This window comes from Anas platyrhynchos, chromosome 1, assembly GCF_047663525.1.
Source record: "Anas platyrhynchos isolate ZD024472 breed Pekin duck chromosome 1, IASCAAS_PekinDuck_T2T, whole genome shotgun sequence".
Classification (NCBI taxonomy): Eukaryota; Metazoa; Chordata; class Aves; order Anseriformes; family Anatidae; genus Anas; species Anas platyrhynchos.
In genome coordinates, this window is record NC_092587.1 from 47506730 (window position 1) to 47518058 (window position 11329).

The 11329-nt window shown below is 44.5% G+C and overlaps 1 long non-coding RNA gene across 4 annotated transcripts; it reads left to right on the forward strand.

Annotated features, from left to right (window-relative positions):
• Nucleotides 1–28: 28 nt before the first annotated feature.
• LOC119715504 (uncharacterized) lies at nt 29–10134 on the forward strand. 4 transcript variants are annotated; one of them, XR_011808627.1, is made up of 4 exons: nt 37–7483; nt 7614–7972; nt 8604–8681; nt 9008–10134. It is a non-coding gene; the product is annotated as an uncharacterized lncRNA (long non-coding RNA). The 4 variants fall into 4 exon arrangements; XR_011808625.1 differs by having other exon boundaries at nt 37–7972; nt 8579–8681; XR_011808620.1 differs by having other exon boundaries at nt 37–7972.
• Nucleotides 10135–11329: the final 1195 nt, after the last annotated feature.

Genomic DNA, 11329 nt, shown 5'->3' on the forward strand with positions numbered 1-11329 from the left:
GCGGAGCCGCCGCAGGTCAGTGCCCGGGGGGGCGGAGGGGGTGGGGGGGCGGCGGGGGGCGCCCCGCAGCCGCCGGGCACCTGAGCGCGGGGGGCGCAGCCGGGCCCCGAGCCGGGTTTCGGGAGCGGGAGGGGGCAGAAACAAAGCGAAAGCGGCCCCAGCCCGCCCCGGCCCCCGGCAGAAGGTCGGGAGCGCCCTCAAAGCCGGCGGCGGCGTTGGGAAGGCGACGTTTTCGGGTCGGGAGGGGGGGGAGATGAGGGGGGTTTGGGGGCCGAGGAGGTGGGAAGCAGTGCGAGGTCGTCCCCAAAAAAACGGGGGGGTGCGGGCCGGCCGCCGCCGGGGGGGAGGCAGCAAAGGGCGTGCGGAGCCGGGCGGCGGCGGCGGGGGGCTCGGGGCAGGGCAGGGGGCGAGCCCCGGCAGGCAGCGACAGCGACAGCGACAGCGACAGCCCCGCCGGTGCCTCGGCTCCGTGCCCCTAGTAAATCGTGGAGCCGAGCAGTTTTGTTTTTTTTTTAATAACGAGGCCACCGAGGAGTTCTCCGAAAGGCTGCCGTGATTTTTCAGCGCGATTCTTGAGGATGTGGGTGAAGAGCGTCGGAGTTAATAATTCGCCTTTTTCTTAGAAATCGCCGCGGAGTTCGGTAGCTGAAGCGATTCCTCTGCTGGGGAAAAAAAAAATAATTCTTTGTTAAGTGAACTGGTCAGCGTGGTTTCGTCTGCTTGTCGTGTCTGGGTGCTTTCGAATTGAATTTGTTCTGTTTATGAAAAAAAGGTGGCTTTAAGCACCGACAACAAAGCAGGTTTAAAATGGGGGCTGAAAGGCAAACACGGTCTTTCTTACTTAAGCATTCTCAGAAATGGCTTAAAACAACACAGGTCCTGAAGGTCAGTTTTGTCCTTGTTTTCGTCGGGGCAGTTCAGAGAGCCTCGGGTCCGGCTGCCAGTCGCTCTTGGGGAATGCCCACTGGCTTCTCCCCGGGTAGAAGTGAGGAGGGGACAGAACAGGTCCGGGTCCTCTGCGATTTAGTTAACACTTCTGCTCCCGGTGATGAGAGACCTTGCAAAAAGTCTGATTGACTTTTTTCAAAACTGCATTGGCTTCGTTATGTCCAAAACATTTTTTTTTTAATGGAATACCGATTTATTTTTATTGCTAAAATCATTCTCCATATGCATATGCATCTACAGATCTTTTTCTCCAAAATATATAACTTTGCTACAACAGTTCTCAAATTAGGAATCTTCCCTTAAAGTTCACAAATTCATCTCAGAGAAATGCAGTGCATCTCGTCCCGATCCAGAGCTGCTTTTCGCAGCTGTTGTAGTCCTCTTTTCCTATGTTATTTATTAATGACATTTTTTAACGTGGATAGGATCTCAGGACTTTCTTTGCTTTTGCTGTTTATTCGTCGCTTGAAGTCATAATAATTTGTTTCTAAAACCACAGCTGGCTGCTAGAGGCACGGAGAGGAAGACTGTGATTTATGTGGCGAACGAGAAACAAGAACAGGAGAATGCAATAAATGTTTGTTACTTAAAACTTCAGATATTGTTATGAAAAAGGTAGAATAAAAATTAAAGAGGCAGTATATCAGCAGGATCTTTCCTAACTAGAGTTCTGTTAACTTTTCCATGGGAAGTTAATGTCTCTTAAAAATAATACTGGAGGTCTGATAAATTTGCAAGAGTAATGAAATTCAAACCTTAAAAGTGCAAATCGATCTTTAAATGATGCTTTTGGCACCTCGTAAGAGTAGCTCGGGGCAGAGCTGCCTTCATGCTCTGTGCTGAGACTCCCCCGAGCTGCAGAGGCTCGGTGGGAGAAGGGGACGTTTCACTTTTTCTTTCGGCACTGTTAGTTAGCTGCTTTCCTCCTCTGTCTGTGCGAGCCTCTCACACAGCCACAGGGGAGAAGAAAATAATTTTTTAGTGTAAGAAAAGGTGATTAAATTAAATTACTTTTGGGATTATGGGCCACATGTGGTGTATTAAACTACTTTAAGCTACTTTTTAGCTTCTTTGGCATTAGGATGTTTAATACATACTTGCTCTGCCTTTAGTGCTTTACTGGATAAGAAAGCAGAACGGAGCAGGAGAAAGGTGGGAAATAGAGAGAAAAAAGAGAAAAGGAGCAGCAGGGAGCTCTCAGGCTCTGAAAACTAAGCTTTCCGTCATGTAAACAAAATCAGGTTTTTAATTTACCATGTTACAAACAATAATTCTTCAAATTAGTAATATGTAGTAATATAAAGAGAGAATTACTTTGCATAGACAGGGATTTTAAATTCGTAAGTGCAACTCAAACCGAGTGCTTTATTTATTTCTGGTGGGCATGTTTTGGGGTAGCAGTCCTGGGACAAATACTGCCTGGATCTATAGGGATATGAATCTTCTGAGCCAGTTTTCGAGGCATTTCGTCCATCTGCGGATGAAAGGCACAAACTGCAGAAATCTCTGATTTCTTTTCCAGATCCTTTCTACCGTGCACGAGCATTTTGGTTTGGGCAGTGCATCATCCATATAGTAGAAATTTAAAATCAAGGTTTAGATTAATAGTGAAAAAATGAACATCAAGAATTCTTGAAAACCATAGCAGAATATGTTACATTTGTGACTTTTCTCAAATGTTCACAAAGAGAAAGGGAGGGACGAGTGGGTTTATTTTTCAGTTTTCCTTTAGGCAAAAATCCTTCTCATGACCAAGGAAGGAGGCAGCAGAACTTTCCCAACAGTGTGAAGTGCTTGTTGCTAGAAATGTTTTTCACTTTGTTCCTGAAAAGTATGCCAAATTTACTGGAGAGCTAGCACGCTGATTTATTTATATAATATGACGTGAGTAGAGAAGGGGGTAATGCATTTTTGGCCCGGCTGATTTTGCTGAATTTGCTTTGATTCGCTGAAAAGGCTTAAAGCTGATTTATTGAGCTACCTGAAAGAATAAAAGGGGCCTTTCCTTGCTCTCTGCATCCCTGTGCCCCGAAGATGCTGTGTAGCAAATCCATGACATGCTCTTTGGTCAGATAAAATTTGCTTCAGCTAAAAGGCTCGATATTGCTTATCAAACACGTCTGCTTATTGACCAGAGTTTGACAAGCGTTTACCCGAGCAGATGTAAATGGCAACATGTAACTGCCCTGCCCTGTGGTCACGGTGGTCAGGCAGCACGGCTAGGGGAGCAGGAATATCGAGCCTTTCCCTCCAGCAAATTAGAGCAAGTTAATTGTGGATACACACCACGAACGAAGTCTGCGATGAAAGCCCCTGGAGAATTTCTCAGCCTGCAGCCAGGAGCTGCTTGCTTCACAAAGAGTTCCTAAAACGTAGCAAATAGAGCAGAGAGAAAACAAGTATTTTCATAAATGGCATCACACGGCTCTTTCCAGCTGCCCAAGGAACAGAATGTTTTGATGAAATAAATTATAATGTATACCAAACAATTTTACTCTTAACCAGCTGCCACCTTATTTCCTGCCATTTCTATCCATTCGGATATGAATGCTTTATCTTTCTTAAGAATATACATTTGCCAAAGGAGAATAATCAAAAGTTCAGTGAGTGGTTTCTATGAATCAGAGGTGTTCTAAAAAGAAATCCAGCACATGTAATTTACAAGCAAGCCATCAGGAGATAGCACTAAGAGCAGTACGCTGAAATAACATCCAGATTATTTTCTTTCAGAGACGGCTGAGAAAAAGAAGGATCATTTCCTTTGGTTCGGTGGGTAGGTAGATGAACAGTCAGCAGCAAGCTTGAAACTCTGAGAGGTGGCAGTTAAATCCTTCTCCTTATCATCACGTGCTTTATACTTCTTAAAACTTATGGTAGCATCCAGAGGCCTCAGCTGCATCGAGTAAGAAGTTCACTAGACACATTTAGGATCTTTAATTAAAAACATGTTATATGTAAAGCTTTTAGAGTTTCTCCAATTTACTATTTAAATTAAAAAAAAAAATTAAAAGAGTAACAAAAATATTTTGGCTTTACTTGTTAAGGATAACTGGCATGTGGTGGCACAGGGCACTAAGTATAAAAAAGGGGAATTTACACAGTCGTGTTCACCTTACCCTGTGTTAGACTTCTTTCATAAGCAAGTCTGCTCTGTCACGTTGTCCCGTGAATACGCAGTGTCGCCCTGACCAGGATGAGCTAAATATTGCTGGGAGTTACCTTGGGATGAGTTGTAAATATTCGTGCTTTGACAGCATTTTCTTCCCTGTTGGGCTTCCTTTTTATCAACACAATAGGCAAGACGACTGCTAGCAAGCACTATGTTGATAGCAGTCGTTTTCAACAACTGCTAGGAGAGTATTTGTTGTGAATCTTAAAATATAAATACTTAATACTTAAATATAAATACTTAAAATACTCAGACCACAGCCTGTGATGGTGTGGCTGTACTATTTGTTTTGCTTGTTTCTTGGCTGAGAAAGTGTGTATATGCCTGAGAAAGAATGCATAGGTGTGTACACAGACGCACACCTATGGGTACATGTGTTTGCACTCACCCTCTTTGAAGTTCTGGATGTTTGGAGAAACGTACACCCTTGCCTTTGTTTCAGAAAAACCCCAGAGATAGCACAGCTGAAAGCACTGTGAAATCTTGCATTCTTGTCCTAGCTGCTGCCAGAAAAAACAAGCCTTTTATACTTGAGGAGGCTCGAGATGTTTTCTTGCCAGTTGCGAGTCCTACTTCTCCGAGTAAGAGAGAGGAAGTAATGTCTGTGAAACAAGTTCTTTTTTTTTTTTTTTCCTGACAGACAGCATGCAGGCAGCTCTCCTGGGCTCTGCCAATCTGTAAGTAATTAAAGTTCATTCGTTGGCAAGGAGTCATCTCTTGGACTAATAAGGAAAATTAAAATAGGTGGTGCAGGGGCTATCTCCAAAGGAGAGAGTTTTGAGTGCAAAGTAAAATGGGGCTGGAGAAGAAGCTGGGTTATATGCCTCTGAACAAACCGTCTCCCTTCAGAATAAGATTAATTTTAAATCACTGTTGTAGTTCTTGTATTGAAGATGGTTTAATTCACCCAGAGCTATTTGGCCCTGAGGATGAATTCCTACAATTAAGTGTTTATGATTGAAAGTGCTGCCATGGAAAGCAGACAGATGAATATCATTTCAGGAGTACTGCGAATAATTAAGAGAGTAGTAGAACCTTTTCCTGGGTTCAAGCCACTTTTAAATTTCAGGCTAAGGCTATCGTGGACTTCAGGGTAAGGCCTGATGTGTTGCTACACCTAGGGGTTTGAATAACTAGGTAATCGATGGGGATCAATGTGCTCCTACGATTTTAAACTTCTCACAGTCAGTGAAAATACTCATCCCGTGGTATGTGTGTATGGTGCTCACCTCAAATATGTTTTTCAGATCGGTGCATTTAGTGTTAGCATTGGGAGATGGACCTGACCTGCCTCTGATGCTGCTTTTGGCTGGTGAGCGAGGTGTCTGCTTTCCCTGCCACCTCACGGGGAGGCTGGGCACGGAGCATCCCACAGCTGGACCAGGCTGCGAGACCTGCTGGCTGCCAGCTGCCGACTTGTGCCCGTCCTCTGCCTCGGGAAGGCTCCAGGCATCTCGACTGGCATGCTAGGAGTCACCTGAAGCACAGGCCAGACGGACAGACCGCCGTTTGGGGGCTCAGCAGCGTTAACAGCAGGCTGCTCTCCCTCCTTGTGGACAGCACATGGGTCCGCAGCTGTCCTCCCCTGGCCGCCGCCTGCCTCTCCCCACGAGGGTTGCCCCTCCGCGAGCAGCTTTGGTGGCCAGAGCAGTGGCAGATAAAATCGGACGGGCTGCTTGAAGCAGTTTCTGTCTCCCCTCACCCTGTACCTGAGCCATCTGTGCTGCCTGCCGGCAGCAGGGATGGGAGATTAACTCTCGCATCTCCCCCCCGAGCAGCTCCAGCTCTCGGTGCGAGATGTGGGCACCATCCCCAGCTGTGGTGGGCTCAGTGCTGGGCCCTTGGGGAGGGGAGACAGGGGGCTCATTCTGCCCTAGGGCTGGGGGCGAGGGCAGGAGCCCCGCCATCTGACTCCAATCCCGTGCCATATGCGACTCGAAGTCCTTAGATGCCCTCTGCTGCCATGTACCAGAATTAACAGATGGCTCTGCGTAACCAGACTCGGGTTTGCGGAGGCTCGTTATTATCTCCGTTTTTGTAAATGAACAGGGGAGGGGAAATAAAATCCGGAATTACCACAGAACATGCAAAGCTTTGTCAAGGTTAACCTCGGACTGGGTGTCTCTTCTGCCTTTCGGTGCCACTGTCCTGAACTTTAAAATTTTAGCATTACTTTTAGCTTTCTTTCCAGACCTCACTTCTCTGATAACTGATAGATAAGCAGGTCCCTCTGGGAATTAACTTGGCCCAGAGAGATGCCCGGCAGAGTTTTTCCCCGGCATTTCAGGCCCCATCGTGCTAAATGGAAGGAGGCTGTGAAACCTGCCGCTGTGGTCAGGCTTTGTTGGGGTGGGGGCTAAGGGATGCTTCAGCAATTGGCCGCCTCTTTTGCATGAGACAGGCCAGCGCCCAGGAGCCTGCATCTACATGGAACAAGATTGATGCTTCTGCCCCACATACTTGCCTGTGTTAGGGCAGTTTTTGTGTGCTGGCAGGCACGCAGCAATCCCAAATCGAACACAGCAAATCCTGGAGGGAATCCCTCGACAGGCTCCAAGAGTCGAGTGGTTTTGCCGTGCGTGAGCTTTCGCTGTGTTTGTTACACCAGCTCCCGTTCCCTCCCCTGAGGAAAACCCAGGCGAGCACTTCTAATTCCCCAGCCCGCTTCCTGACACAGATGTGAGTGAGCGGGTTTGATCTGTATGAAGTCTGCAGCCCCCGTTTGTGCACATTTCTGAAGCTGCCTTACTTCTCCCGAGGCCAGCCTGTTGTGCTGGAGGGGGCTGGCAGCGGCGCGCAGGCAGCACAGCGGAGCAGCAGCAGCTCTCCGGCAGCACGGGATGGGATGGGATGGACGGGATGGGATGGGATGGACGGGATGGGATGGGATGGGATGGATGGGATGGGATGGCACACATGACCGCAGGACCCGATGCAGGTGGGCGAGGGGACCGGCGAGAGGGACGTGCAGGATCCTCTGCCAGGCTGGCGGAAAGAGAAAGCCAGCGTGCAGCGGCGGGGCGAGCTCTCACGCTATGCTCCCTTTTCCCTCCCGCCCTCCCCTTTTAGCCACCCGGGTGTAGAATATGCTGCCTACATTGTTCAGGAGCTTTCTTTTTCTTTTTCCTTTTATTTTCTTTTTCTTTTTTCTTTTTCCAGAACACAATCTCCAGCTCACAGAAGTCCGCAGCAAAGTCTTGCTGTGAATGGGGTCTTTGTTCTGTGAGACTGTTTCTGAAGACTCCTGGCTCTCTGTTCGTCTTTGCATACGAGGCTGAAACACAAATTTGTCCAGATGCTTTTGTTTTCAGCACGTTCGCGTCCTCATAACTCCCCCTTTCTCACAGAAGTGCATGAAGCTGTCTGGTAGGTGTGCTGTATGTTGTCACGGTGGCTAACCTGCAAAGCTGTGCTGATTTATACCACCTGACAGCACGCTCCGTAGCCTGTATTTTTACTAAATCCATATTTTTCCAATTTCTTCATGCTCTTGCAGTGGCAGTTTTTTTCTATCCATCGGGGAGTGGGATCCTGCATCCAGAGTATGTAAATAACAGCTGTTTCCACTCAATTTGCATTTATATACTTAACACTTCAAAATAGATTATTTCTAGAAGCTTTCACAATCTGGTCACAATTCCTACTTAGTCAGAGGTACTGGGGAGATGTTAATGAAACCCCTCTGGACTAGCTGAGAGAAAAAAAAAAAAGATACAGCAGCAACAATGAAATTCCCTGAACAGGATGGATCGGTTATGCCTCTGATGGTCATACTTCAACAAGGAAAGGAAGGATCTCTTTTCATCTCCTTGGGCACATTCAGCATCATTTCTAAGCGGGTGACGGTTTTGCCAGGTAAGGAGAGAAACTGCCACAACTGTGCTGAACTGGTGGAGCATTTCTAGTGAAATTAATTTATTGTGTGGGTGTAGCCAAAAAGGAAAAATAGTGGCAAATCATTTATAGCGAAAAGTTTATTTGCCAGTGTCACAGCTATTTAAATGAATTAACCTATTACATCCTGAGAAGAAAAGCAGCTCTTTAATTTGTTTTGATATGACTACTTTCTTGTGTTGCTATTTCACTAGCCCTGAAATGAAAATACAGCATTTTAATTAAAAATTATAAAATGGAGATTTTAAGAAATTAATGTCCATTTATTATTTTTGTCCAGAAAAGTTTGAAAGCCTTTCACCTCTGTATTTTCGCAAATGCCTCAACCTGAACTATTTTGTTAGATTTCTTGGATCCTCTGAAGGCTGAGGATTATGGAATATTAATATTTAGTGACCTTCAGTTCATGTAATTTACTCTGATGTGGACTATTGGAAGAGATATTTGTTCCTAAACCCAGATTTATTATTATTATTATTATTATTATTATTATTATTATTATTATTATTATTATTATTTGTTATAGAAATGCACTTTTCTGTATCTGTAATTTTGTTTATCCAGAAGAAAAATACTTTTATGTTTACTGCAGTCCCAACTGGGGCATCTCTGGACTGGATCGGACGATGCTGAGGACTCAAGTTGTTTGGGGAGAGCAACGATTGTGTGTGTGAGTTGTTGCTTTTGCATGTCCCAACAAGCCTGTACCAGAGTCATTTAAACTACGCAAGAAGAACAAAGACGATCTGAGCTCAGGTTGTCCGTAAAAACAACATGGGTTCCAGCTACCTGGTTTCAGAGGGCATGTTTGTATTTCTAAATTTAAAAAACTTCCTGATGCCAGGAGGACTGACTTATATTCGTGATGGCTGGGGCTAGTTCCCTCTAGAGAGGGCTCCCACTTCCACACCCCTCAGCACTCCTTGGGCTCTCTGTGGTGCCCCCGCAGACCCAGCATGTAATTATGATTATTATTTTTTTTGTGTATCTTTTCAGTTCAAAGTATCTGAAATGATGTGCAACTGTCCTGCAGCCTGCTGTAACAGTGCTTTCCTAGAGTGAAAGCAAAGGTATGTATTGCACGTTCTGGGATGTGGTTAGGCTTGAGGGTGCACGGCCCACTTGGGTAGCTGGAAGATAGCACAGAGCGGAGTGAAACAAGACGTGGCCTTGGGACTCTCCCTGCGAGGGTGTGTGGCCTTAAAGAGGGCTGAAAGAGAACTGGGGAAGAAGGGAGGGTGAGCAGCGGCCCAGAGCTTGACCCGCAGCAGTAAGGACACGCTCAGAGGGGCCCAAGGTATCAGCCTGCTGCACTGTACCTGTACTCTGGTAAAGGAAAGGAGTTTTATAACAATACAAGGTGTTCTTGGAAAATGACAAATGAATTCATGCTTAAAGTCAGGATTAAAAATTACAAAATAACCAAAATTATGAAAAGAGATGTGAGCCTTTACAATACTGTATACTAGCACAAACAAATTGTATTATAATTAGATTTCAAGGAAAAATTTTCTCTGCCATTAGTTTATTTTTTAACTGAAAGCCTCAAAGTGTCTTAACTGAAGTAGGAGTTGAAGAGCACTGCTGCAGCACAGCTCTGATCCAGTACAACTCCTACAGATCCTGACCAGAAAAATGTGTGTGTTTTGAAAAGAAACAATACATTAACTTGAACATTTGAGTAATGAGAAAGGCTAGCAGTGTTTAAGAAGCACTAGTCTTTACATGAAACTATAAAGCTCTGCTTTAGTGAGTAGGAAATATGTCTGTACAGCAGGGCTTTGCTTTAATGGTTTAGACTTTTACTTAGGCTTCTATCCTACAGGATAATGGCTTAATAGAGTAGCCTAATCTAACACAGCCGCTTTTCATTGTTCATTTGAATTTTCTGTGATACTTACATGGTTAAACTTCTATTAGTTTTGGCAGAAGAGATTACAAAAATCAGCTCGTCCAGAATTCTTTTTCTATGACATCTCATTTTGCTGGTAGAAAGATTCTTTCGTTGTGGAATTGTAAACTTTGGTAGCAGTCAAAACTGGCATCGTTTAAAATAGTAAATTGGGTCTGATCCAAGACCGTTGTTTCATCTTGACAAGCAATAAAGCTGAGTGTAAGCACAACTATTCTCTGTATTTATTACCTATTTGATTTTCAGAAAGACTGTTTGGCAAAGTTTCTCAGTTCTGTTGGCCATTCCAACCCCCTGTACTGCTTCTAGGTGATGAAAGACTTTGCGATACATTGATTATAATCTCTCACATACATCATGGCACTAAATAAATTGGTATTCCAGGCCAGAGCCGTTGCCCCTCTAGAAGCCACAAAATGCAGTAACAAACCAATTGTGCTCTTTGTTGATGCAGCTCCCACGTAGCTCCTACCACCTTTGGGTGTTGAGCAGTGGCTGAGTGGCTGTAGTTACATAAAGTAGAATTGCCATTCTTTGTAAATTGTATTTAAATTTTCAGAGAATTCTGTTGAAATTACCCAGTAAATTATCATTTGTTGTGTTCGTTTTTCTGTAACTACCAAGAGGTAACAGTTGGAACCATGAGTGCATTAGAAGAGATGCTATAAAGATAAGCAACTATCTTATTTCTTCAGTGACTAAATAAAATGAAACAAAACATGCAACGGCTTAACTATCATCTCAGCATTGGAAGGTTAGTTAGATGTAAGGTGAGATAATTTATTGAAGTTATCAATAAAATGTGCGTGCATTACTCCACAGAGAAAACAAAAAGCAGAAAGATAAAATAAATCTGTTGCAGTGAAGGCAAAACACATTACTTCATCTGTTCAGCAAGAGAGAAATGCTTATTCTTTAAAATATTTTGCTGACTTTGCCAACTTTGTATTGCTCTCAGACTTCCCCCCAAACAAAACAAAGCAAAACAACAAACAGTAAACATACTTTTATTTGCCATGATAGAGACATCTAAATCTTCACTAAGCTCCATCCTCCCTTCATAGAAAACAGAAAAAGCACCTCCAGGAAGCAATGTACAGCTTATTCTAGACACTCATTTCAAAATGGGATTAACTGCCTCGTTGAGGTACTGTCTTGTGTGTGTTAATTAACTATAAGGTGAGCCTGCAAAGATTAAATCAGTCTTGGATGTCTAACTGGTTGCTGTCTCAATGTTAAGAGACAGGTCCAGCTCCTATGTGTTGTAGGTACACAAATAATCTGAACTTTGTTCTAGTGAAAGAGAAAAGCCCTGGGCTTTCTCTTCCCTTGAGAAGGACCTGGGGGTTTTTGTTGACGAGAAGCTCCACGTGAGCCATTAATGTGTGCTTGCAGCCCAGAAAGCC